We start from the raw sequence: 12,491 nt of genomic DNA on the forward strand, positions 1-12,491 counted from the left end.
TCTGTGTACCAATCTTCCATTATATGTGTCATATATAAATATATACCTATCATATAGTCTTTTAACAAGCATTTGTTTCCCACCCACAGTATGTCAGGGACCATTGGGGGCACTGCACATACAGCAGTGTATGTGATATTTAGGGCCCCTATTTTGGTGGTGTTTATATTCATGTGGGGCAATTGACAGTAAGTAGCAAACTGATCAATAAATAAGTTAGTTCAGGTGGTGATAAGTGCTATGTAGAAAAGAAAAGAGTGCAATGTGTTAGAAATGAATGGTGGTGAGGGAAGAAGCAGAGAAGGCAAGATTAAACTGGGAAGTCAGAGAAGACCCACTAAAGAGATGACATCTGACTCAAAACCCAAAAGACAATTGGAGGAGATAATTAAAGGTTTCCCATACAGAGACCTAGAAAGAGGACTCCAGGAGGAGGAATGAGCTAAAGCCTTATATATATGTGGGTGTGTGTATGTGTGTGTGTGTGTATGTGGTATGGTCTGAATGTTTGTGTCCCCCCAGTATTCATATGTTGAAATCTTAACTCCCAAAGTTGATGGTATTAGGAGGTGGGTCCTTTGGGGGGTGATTTGGTCATGAGGATGGAAGCTTCATGAATGGGATCAGTGCCCTTATAAAAGGGACACCACAGAGCTCCCTAGGCCCTTCCGCCATGTGAGTACACAGTGAAAAGACAGCCGACTAAGCAGCAGGTGCTCACCAGGTACGGAATCTGCCAGCACCTTGATCTTGGATTTCCCAGCCTCTTGAACTGTGAGAAATAAATTTCTGTTGTTTATAAGCCACCCAGTCTATGGTATTTTTATTATAGCAGCATGAACAAACTGAGATAGTATGTTTACATATATACGTTTAAATTGTTTTTCTCTACTTCCTTGCTTCTGTTTATTCAGAGTTGCTCCCCCCTCATTAACCTAGGCCAGCAAATGATCCAGAAGAGTTGCCTGCTCTTTCCTAATATCACCCTTCTCCATTTTCAGCTCCCACCCTTACCTTTCTTCTTATTTTGGTATTTCCTAATGTGAATCCATCCGATGGGCCGAACTCATCTTTTTGTTCTAGGTAATGGCAGAAACTGCTTGCCAGTCTAAGGATTGACTACTCTTGGATCAGATGCCCTTTCCTAACCTAATCAACAAGTCTATGATGGGAAAGCATCAGTGAACGCCAAAATACCTGCCTGCAGTTTCCCTTGAGTGGGAGCACAGTCAAGTCAGTGTATCTTTAAAGAGTCTGTGGGTAAGCAAGCTTCCTGACTGACAGATCTCCTGAAATCTCCCTTTGCTGTGTACTCAAGGTCATTCTACCCTTCAGCTCTGCTGTCATTCATGCTCCATTTTTAATTTATCACCCAGAGCAACCCCTGGAAGATATCACAAAAATCATCCCAGCAGCAGCAGAGGTTAGAAGCAAATAGATAAGTAGATGTCTTCCTCACAACAGTGTAAGACTGAGAGTGATTTTCCCCAGAGACTGAAACGAACATATGTTTTATATTTCTTAGTTCACATTCTCTGGTGTGAATCATAAAATCATTTATTAGACCAAAAATTATTGCACAGCCCTTTGAGCGAAGCCATGTTGAAAGCTGATGCAATCCCTGCCTTTGGGAGCTCACATTGTAGTGGGGACATGCAGTGGCTATTTACCATAACTCTCTGACTGCCCAGCACTCTTGGAGTGCAAATTTTCCACCTCAGGAGGCCTGCTTCACCAAGGAAGATTCCAGAAACTCAATATTCCGGCCTGTCTGGCAACTAGAGTACAGGCATACGTCTATGGCCCTTTTAATCACATGCACTGTTAAGAGATTAAATACAGAAGAAAGTACCATGAAGAGGAAGGCACACACAGAATCCACTTTTTGTAAGGGTGGCGTGGTGTTGCAAAGTCACCCAGGCCAGAGAGGGACCAGTAACAGGGGTTCTTGTAATAGGGTTTGGTGCCCAAGATGTGGAGTCCTCAAGTAAGCAGCCTCATGGTATAATTTGGATATTTTCTAGATTTGTGCCATTTAATATGCTAGCTAATAACCATATGCATCTCTCGGGCCCTCAGAATATGACCAACACAACTGATGAACTAAATTTTTAAATTAAATTAAAATTTAGAACAGCTGCTTTATTCAGTTATTGGAAAACTTTTAAGTATATTTGGAAACACTTTGGTATGTATATCTACTCTTTCAACTGTAAATTATACGAAGTCAAAATCCAGATCAGATTTTCTCATGGAAATTTAGTATCCACATCAAGATAGACTGTTCAGTGTAAAATACATTTTGAAGACTTAATGTAAAATATCTCATTAATAATTGTTTATATTGATTACATGTTTTAACAATATTTTGGATTGATCAAGATAAGTAAAATATGTCTTTAAATTAATTTCACCTCTTTCATTTTACTTTTTTAACATAGCTATGGAAAACTTTAAATTATGTATGTGACTCATGTTGTATTTTTTTTTGATGGCAATTTTCTAAACCAATGGTTCTCAAATTTTAATATGCTTCAGAATTACCTGGAAGGCATGTTAAACTAATACAGTGTTTTAATTGCAAATAACAGAAGGTGATCAAGAAAGGAATCTGAAGATGTGACCTTTCAGGTGAGGTCTGAAGGTGAAGATTTGGAGAGAGGACTACTACAGAGAGCTGCAATAGTGTGAGCTAGAGGCAAGAAAATGATTGGTACTGCTGAGAAGCTCCAAGAGGGTCTTGTGGCCAGATCACAAAGGGGAAGGATGAAAATGAAGTAAAGAAGTCAGAAAGGCAGATGGGAACCAAATTGTGCTTGGTTCTGTATGTCTTGGTAAGGAGGTTGAATTTTATTCAAAGGGCAAAGGAAATATATGAAAGAATTTCAATCAGTGGAATATGGGGATCTGATATAATTTCTAAATGATTACTCAGGCTAATGCCTGGAAAACTGAATAGGAGCAAAATGGAAATGGGCAGAACAATAAAGAGAGGGCTAAGTAAAATATGCGAAAACAATCTAATGGAATTCTAAGCAGCTACTGACAACAATGATTATGAAGACTGTACAAATACTGAAAATGCTTAAGATACAATGTTAACTGAAAAAGAAAGCAGAATATAAAATCAAATAGATATTATTCTTCAAGTCTATGAAGTTATGTATGCATACAGACAAAGACTAAACGAGAATATGCCCTATCTACCTCAAAAAAGAAAAAAGTGGGAATATGGATGATACTTTTCCATTTTCAAAATTTAAATTAGTATAATATTACTTTAGAACAACATAAATTGGGAAACTTTCTTTAGTTAATTGAAAGATTTCTCTTGCCGATTTTCTTAGTAGGGTAAAGTATTTTTATCAGCCCAGAAAATAAAATGTTGATAATATGAGCCACATTTGCATTTGTGTGTATCACAGCAGAGTGAGTTTCAGTTTATTTTTTTAATACAAAGGGGCCTTCCATTCATTTTTCTATATCATTCTCTGCACTACAACCACAAAGAAGATATTATCCACTTGAAGAATTCCTAATTCCATTAAAAATAAATGCATCAGATCTCCAACTGGAAAACAATGGAGGCCATATGATTTCAAATCTCCCCATATAACCTCTCACCTACAAAACAAACATAATATCTTCTAACTAGTTATGATTTGTATACTTAAATGCTTAATGGTTGTTACATGCTAATTTAATATCCTGCTACTCTACCGAATCGTGCATCTAACAACAAAAAGAAGTAAATGTGTAAAATGAAACTATACACATTATTTATTGAACATGAGTTCCTCTATAACCTGGGAGTATAAAAGGCTTTCTACCCATGACTTCAAAATCCAGAAGCCAAGAATATAAAATTTAAAAATTTTACCTCTTAAAAATTAAATAATCTGCATGGCATAGGCAGCAAAAGCAAAGACAAATGACAAAAGAAAAACTTAGAGAAAATAATTGTAACATATATCACTTTAAAAGATCTAATATCCCTAATATACAAAAAATTTTTTAATTGAAGAAAAAACACCAAAATCCTACCAAAAACTGGGCAAAGATTTGAATATATAATTCACAAAAAGATTCAAAAGAACAGCCTATCAGAAGATGTTCAGTTTCACTCATAATAAGAGAAATGCAAGAGATACCACCTATCCCATCAAACTGGCAAAACAGAAAAAAATCAAAAGTCAATATATTGTCTTCTAGTAGGAAGTGCAATATATGCACTTCTAGTAGGAATGCAAAGTGGTATTGTTCCTCTACTGGAGAATTTGGCAATATTTAACAAAACTTATCATATCCGTTTATCCTTCAACCAGAAATCTCAATTCTGTGAATTTACCCAGAAGATATAGCTTCAACAACAAGAAAATACATATTCTCAAGGTTATTCATTGCAGCATTACTTATAATTTCAAAATATTGGAAACTGTCTACACATACAAACATATGAGAAAACTATAGTACACATATACAATGGAATACTATGGAGCAATAAAAAATGAATGAAAACAATCTGTATGAACTGATATGGAATAACTTCCAAGATGTACCATTCAGTGAAAAAAAACAGCGTAAAAGAGTATGCAGAGTATGCTACTTTTTGTATAAGAGAGAAAGAGAACAAACTTCCAGTTATAAAATAAATAAATCATGGGGATGTAATGTATAGCGTGGTGACTATAGTTAATAATACTGTATTGCATGTTTGAAAATTGCTAAGAGAGTGGGTCTTAAAAGTTCTCATCAAAAGAAAAAAACTTGGTAACTGAGTATGGTGACAAGTGTTAATAGACTTACTGTGGTGATCATTTCACACTACATACAAAAATTGAATGATTATGTTGTATACCTGAAACTAATACAATGCTATACGTCAGTTATATATCAATAAAGAAATTTTTTTAAAGAAAGGGAAATAATGACATCGTAACAATAACTCCAATCTCACCCCATCACTACCGTTCTTTTTTTCTGTTCCCAATTTCACAATCCTGTCATATACCTAAAATAGTTTCAGAATTGCTTTGTGCATATCACTACAAAAAAAGAAGATACTAAAAATCTGCTCGTCTTTACCAAAAAAAGAAACACATGAGAGAGAAACTAGAAAACAATGAAGCTAGTTACATTCAAGAAGGGGAGAGAATGGGATAGAAGGCATATGGCAAGGATTGACACTTCTCTGAACATATCTTTCTGTATGTTTTTGACTTTTAGAAGATCTACATATTCAAAAAACATGGTTAAATCAACAAGGATGGAAGAAAACAAAACAAACAACAGCAACAATCTCAAAACTGAAAACTGAAAGCAAATGGAAATAAATGAACCCAACTGCATTTCAATTGAATAAAATTGAGGCCGGGGAGGGGGGCGTTGACTAATTCAAGTAAATGATGAACACCATAAGCAACTATATACCCTTAGTCTTGGGTCAAGTAGGGTGGAGTATACAATGAACACAAATCCTAAACTCTTTTTAGTATTTTTTGTGTTGTTATTATTTTTGGCAGAGGTACGGACAAAGTAACTCTGAAACAATTTTAGATGTATTACAAGAGTGAGTGAACAAACAAGTTAATGTAAAAAGAGAGTTACAGATATAGAGTGGGGAAAATGAAGGAAGAACTTTATGCTGATGGATTGGAATTGGAGGTATTACTGTAGACTAATGATTTCTAGGATAGGTATCTGTATGTCTAGTGCTGAGATATTGATTTCTAATGCCCTTATCTATTGAAAGGAACCAGGACTCCTCAGAGGAAAGACTGATTCCAGAGGAAGATTCAATATGAACCTGGAACATCTTTTATATCAGAAAGCTAAGAAGTGACCAAAACAATTGTGGGGATATGTCACAAGGACACAGGAGCTATCTTGAAGGGACTCCACTAGCCAAATATGGGATATTTTGAGATTAATGAATTATAAATCCTTGAAAAAATAGGAATTCATGAGTCCTTACTGATGATCAATCAATCAACGAGAGAAGGCATTCTTGCATCAAATGCCAAGTGCCAATTGTCAAACACAGAGGCAGAGTTGAAGACATCATTTTGCAACCATCACAGTTAAGACTGCTTCAAGAAAAATCATTAATACTAAATCTAAAGAAAGAGGGGAAATGTCTTGAAGACCAGGATATTTGCACAGATTAATATATTCCCATAGATTGCATATTCCTAGGAAAAGAAAAGGCAGCAACTATTTAGCAGAAATTTCCACAAATCAACGTGCACACTGAAGTGTTTAGTGGAAAGAGCTATAATATGTGCAACTCACCCTCAAATGGTTTGGAAAAACAATAACATCTGCACATACATAGAGAAAGAGCAAATGATAAAACAAATGGGGCAAAATGTTAACAATAGGTGAATTTAGGTAAAGGATATGTGGTTGTCTTTGTACTAGTCTCACAAATTTTCTGTTTGACATTATTGCCAAATAAAAACTTAAAAAACAAGGGGCCAGCCGGTGCCATAGCGGTTAAGTTCGCATGCTCTGCTTGGTGGCCAGGGGTCCACGGGTTTGGATCCCGGGCATGGATCTATGCACTGCTCATCAAGCCATGCTCTGGCAGACATCCCACATATAAAGTAGAGGAAGGTAGGCACAGATGTTAGCCCAGGGCCAATCTTCCCCAGCAAAAAAAAAAAAAAAAAAGAGGAGGATTGGCAACAGATGTTAGCTCAGGGCTAATCTTCCTCACCAAAAAAAAAAGAGTAAAAAAACAAAACAAAAAATAAGTTTACCCAAATGCCACTCTTTCATTATTCTCTGAGTAAACACAAGTGCCACAAGTGACAGGAAGAACAAGGAAATAACCAAAAAGTAAAATTTCCATCTTGTCCTTTGTCTTTCTTTGAATTAGGGATGATTGGAGTGTTTTCCACAAACTTAAAGAAATGATGAAGAATCTGATTAAAATAGTTAAATAAAACAAGCTGCATCCCATACTTAGTAATTGTAGTATATTTTCTCAAAAACATGAAGTTCTTACACTGCACTCTTAAGAGCCAAACACTTAATGCCACATAAGATGGAATACAAGAACAAAATTACTTCCCTATAGGTGGACTTTTTAAACTAAATTAATATTTCAAAGCATATAGTTATTACATGAATCTCTCCCAAATTTCCTTTGAAAAGTTAACAGAGCCATATTGAGTGGGAAAACATGTCCACAAACTCAAATCCCGCTTTCAATTATGAGAGGCTCATCAGAAACGCTTGTGAGACATAAAACAGAGGACTTCGGAGGGCGATTTAGGGGACTGTTCTAGGTCGACCACGGTGAAAGGAGAGGAGGAGAAACAGCGGTAGACCCGAATGGGCGTGAGATCCGGAAACAGAGACCTGGATGCAAAACCTGCTTCTTCCTCTTAGAAGGAGCTCGAGGCGAGGGGCAAGAATTCCTAAGTCAGAATTTTCTAAACCAGCAGCAACAGCATCTACCGAGAACTTTCTAGAAATGCAAATTCTCAGATGCTACCCCAAACCTACACAATTGGGAATAGGTGCAGGGATCTGTGTGATAACAGTCCCTGCAGGTGCACCTGATGCGTGCTGAACCTTTGGAACCGTACTTCTAAACTATAACATAACAAGAGTAATAAAAAATAGTAATAGTAATACAATCCATTTTAGGATTGTTAGGACGATTAAATATCACACATGTGGAGATGATTTTCTAAACTGCAATAAAGATGTTCATCATTAATGGTAGATTATTATTGTGTGACATAGAATTGTGGGAGAAAACAATCCTAAAACCAATAGTACTTTGTGTTTTTATCACACTGCTCTTCCAAAAACCTTTCAAGAAGGTTATTTCCTTAAACCTTCCCACACCCACACGTGGTGCTAGGTCTTGCGCACAGGAGATGCTCATTAAGCTTTATGGATGCTAACTGAAATAATTACTGTTGAGAAAGGTCATTGGCCAGTATTTGATCTCTTGTTTTTGATGTGCCCCAACAGGGAAGCTTAAACTTGACCAAAATCAAACGAGCTATAGTTTTGAAAGACAGTTTAGCGTTTATGAGTAAGGGAGTTACTCGGCTCTGGAGTGATATGATTAGGGTACCACTCATTGCTGTGTGGCCTTGGGCAAAGTTATTTACCCATGCTAGGCCTCAATGACTTTGCTCATACAACAAGGGTGATAATATTAGTAGCCATCTCCCTGGGATGTTGAGAGTATTAATCAAAGTTTTGAAGACCTTAAAAATGGTCCTGGCACTCTCATACACTGCTGGTGGGAGTGCAAATTGGTGCAGCCACTATGGAAAACAGTATGGAGATTCCTCAAAAAATCAACGATAGAACTACCATATGATCCAGCTATTCCACTGTTGGGTATTTATCCAAAGAACTTGAAAACACCAATTTGCAAAGGTACATGCACCCCTGTGTTCATTGCAGCCTTATTCACGATAGCCAAGACTTGGAAGCAACCTAAGTCCCCATCAAGGGACGAATGGATAAAGAAGCTGTGGTATATATACACAATGGAATACTACTCAGCCATAAGAAACGACGAAATCCAGCCATTTGTGACAACATGGATGGACATTAAGGGTATAATGCAAAGTGAAATAAGTCAGAGGGAGAAGGTCAAATACCGTATGATTTCCTTCATTAAGTAGTAGATAATAACAACAATAAACAAACACATAGGGACAGAGATTGGATTGGTGGTTACCAGAGGGGAAGGGGGGAGGGAGGAGGGTGAAAGGGATAATTCGGTACATGTGTGTGGTGATGGGTTGTAATTAGTATTTTGGTGGTGAACATGATGTAGCCCATGCAGAAATAGAAGTACAATGATGTACACCTGAAATTTTTACAATGTTATAAACCAACGTTACCGCAATAAACAAAAAATTTAAAAAAAAAAATGGTCCTGGCACATAATAAGCATTCAATATTCTTTCTATGCTCTGAAAGCCACATTTAGGCCATTTCCCTTTTTCTTCATTTTTTTTCTCCTTGCTTTCTTGTGGGTTTTTTGCCTGTGTCTGTATGAACACTTTTTCTCTTGACATCCACACATCTTCTAATGAAAATGAAGACCAGACACAAGTAGAAGCCTTAAATGTACATAAAATATTTTTGTTTTATTTATTAATGAGTAACTAAACATAGGAACTTATACTGATCTGTCTGAATTTGTGGTGAAATAAATTATTTGAAGAAAGAAAGTGTAGGTGAAGAGAACTCAAAGGAAATCATCAAACGGGCAAACTCTATCATCTCATAGCAAAATCTGATATGTGATCTCTCAGCATGGGAACCTGCCCTGCCTCTAACTGACTTGGTAATTTGGTTTTAGTTTTCTCTTCTATGAAACTATGGACCTAGAGAGTCTGTGAAGTCCTATCCTATTTTAACTCTTTGGTTCTAAATAGCAATATAGGTTAAAATTCCTCAGCTGTCGTATATCATCTATAGCTTTTTAATCATCTTCAGGCCCTTAAAATATAGATGTATACATCATTCAAAGGCAGAATTATAATACAAATGCCACACCGAGTTACTCATGATATATTAATAAATGCCCACTAATAAACATGTATGTTAAAGTTTCAGAACTATGGCTGGAATTAAAATCCTCCAGAGGTGAAACCATTCAATTTTCAAAATGCAATGGTATTTAAAAGCTTTCATATTGTTAGGAAATATTCACTCTAAGTGGCATGATTTTACTTAAAAACCCATTTTTCTCCTTATAAAACAATACATATTTATCATAAAGTATTTGATAAACATCAAAACAAGAATAAAGAAGGACATATCCATGTATTTACTAAATTAGGATCTTAAAGTAAATATAGTTTGGCTTCCTCCTTAGAGAGTCCATGAGCATTTTTCCGTGTTTTTAACTATTCTCCACAGATGTGGGTTTAATGATGGAACAATATTGCAAAAGATAAACCTGCCATCTTTTTTAAAACTAGCATTTATTATATTCTAAGAGCTATGTAGAGCTATATGTGAAATTTTTGGAAAATTATCAAGTAACAATTAATTAGAATTTCAGCAATCGACTCCCACGTATGTATTAGCTCAGCTTTTAAAAAATCAACTTCCAAAAAAAAAAAAAATCAACTTCCTTGAGGTATAATTTATATACACTAAAACATACACATTTTCAGTGTACTGTGAAGTATACAGTTCCATGACTTTGGCACATGTATACACCTATGTTAACAGCCACCATTATCAAGATATAAAACATTTCCATCACCCTCCAAAAGTTCCCTACAATCAATTTTCTATTCCTACCCCCAGCCCCAGGAAATCATTCCTCTGCCTTCTGTCACTATAGATTAATTGTGCCTTTCTAGAATTTTATAAACAAAATTACACAGTAATTTGTTTCCATCTGGCTTCTTTGCTCAGTATATTGTTACAAAGATTTATCCATGTTGTATATACCTCAAACTTATTTTTATTGCTGAGTAGTCTTTCATTGTACAGATATAGCACAATTTGTTTATCCATGGGTTATTTCCAGTTTTCCTTTCCCATTTTTCCTTTCAACTGTATATTTTAAGGATTTTTTCTATCATTTTAAAGTATTGGATATTAATACATAATATGCATGTATTCTAATTTATTTAGCTGTTCTACTTCTGTTGGACATGTAAGTTCTTTATCATGTTTTAAAATGATAATAAACACTTATAAACATCTTCATGGACTCAAATATTAACGGAATCTGATTTAAGAATGGCATTCTTGGACATAGTCTTTATCTTTCAATGGCTGAGAAATATTTTCACTCTCTTTTAAATCCTGAGGTTGCAAATGAGAAACCTGATGCCTGTCTGATTCTTTTTTTTTTTAAGTAAACTTCTTTATTATATATGAAAATGTATATGATTTTAAATTACTCTTGTTTGAATAGATCTCTAGGATATATGCAGCGCTGTTTAAAAAATAATTCTTCTTGGAGCTCATCATTTTACATCTGAAAATTCAAATTTTATTATAGCTTAGGATTTTAAAAAATAATCTCTTTGATATTGGCTTCTTCACTTTTTGTTTCTTCTAAAACTGCTTCTAGCCTGCATATTATTCTCATATTAGGTCTCCTCTATGTGTCTTAGTGTTTTTCATATTTTTATTCATGGTTTCTATGTATTTTTTTTTCTGTATTATGAAATATGCTCTCTATTTGAACAGTCTAAGTTGCTTTTTACTTTGACCATTTTATAATTTTTTTCTTTGATTTTTTAAAATCTCAAATCAAGTTTTATTTCAATCAGAAACTTTTTCATGCCTTCTTAATGTTGTGTTCTTAAGGTTTCTCATATCATATATGTTTGTGTATACACGTATGTACATCTACAAAGATAAATATTCTTTTTTCTTTTATTTTTCCTTCAAATCCTTTCTTTAAGCTACCACATTTCCTTAAATGACTTGATATCGTTCCTTGCCTCTGGATGTCAATTGAGTTGAGTTTCCTAAGTACCTGAGTACTTTAAGGTGGAATCTCTTTTTGCAATGGTGAACCAGCAGGCTTGCTTGGCCAATCTGTTGAACCCTATGAGGAGAAGGCTCTCTGTTCTCAAAAGCAAGCCGAGAGAGGCTCTGGCCAACACTGCAGCTTCCTATGGCATCAATGGCAACTCAGCCTCTCCCAGAGCTGCGTGCAACAACTGGGCAGGAGCACAGTATTTAGAAATTGTGCTCCCTAGCAAAATATTGAGATCAGATGGAGAGGGACAGGACCAAGTGATAAAGTTTTTTGAAAACCATGGATCAAATGTCTGGATTTTAACCTAAGGGCAACAGAAAGCCACTAAGTTTTAAACAGGTGAATGAATGTGATTAAATCTGCAGTTTAAGAAGATATATTCTAGCTTCAGTCTGGCTAATATCCCTGGACGTAGGGATACTGGTAATAATGGAGACTCTAAAAGCCTAGATTAGGAAATAGGCTAACAGAAAAATAGAGAATAAAATGCAAATACATTTGAGTGGGGTTTAGATGTACAGTCAGTGATACTTGGTGGCATATTGGCTGTTGAAACTGAGGGATATGGAAGAATTGACCAGGCTTCTTGTTGAACCTGATGGATGGTTGAGCCTTCACTGAGGTATGAAACACACTAGGGATCTCAGGTTATATTTATTTTGGAGGTGATGAATCCTCCCATCCTCTTATACCCATGAGGCAGTATATTTATAGGGATAAATTCCTAGAGGAGGACTGACTAAATTAAATTGCATGTGCATTTGAATTTTGAAATATATTGCCACATTGCTCTCCTTAAAAGTGGATTTTTTTGGGGGCATTGACCTAATACATGAAAAAGGATGTCTCACTGTCAATTTGATTTTTACTTTTTTTCTTCTTTGATGAGTAAGGATAAGCATCTTCTTAACATTTAGAAGACTAGAAGACATATATATATATATATATGTCTGTTAATCTCCTTGCTCAGTTTTCTATTGGTTCTTTTCTTTTC

The sequence above is a fragment of the Ceratotherium simum genome, chromosome 27 (assembly GCF_057802395.1).
Source record: "Ceratotherium simum simum isolate JZ-2026a chromosome 27, ASM5780239v1, whole genome shotgun sequence".
Lineage (NCBI taxonomy): Eukaryota > Metazoa > Chordata > Mammalia > Perissodactyla > Rhinocerotidae > Ceratotherium > Ceratotherium simum.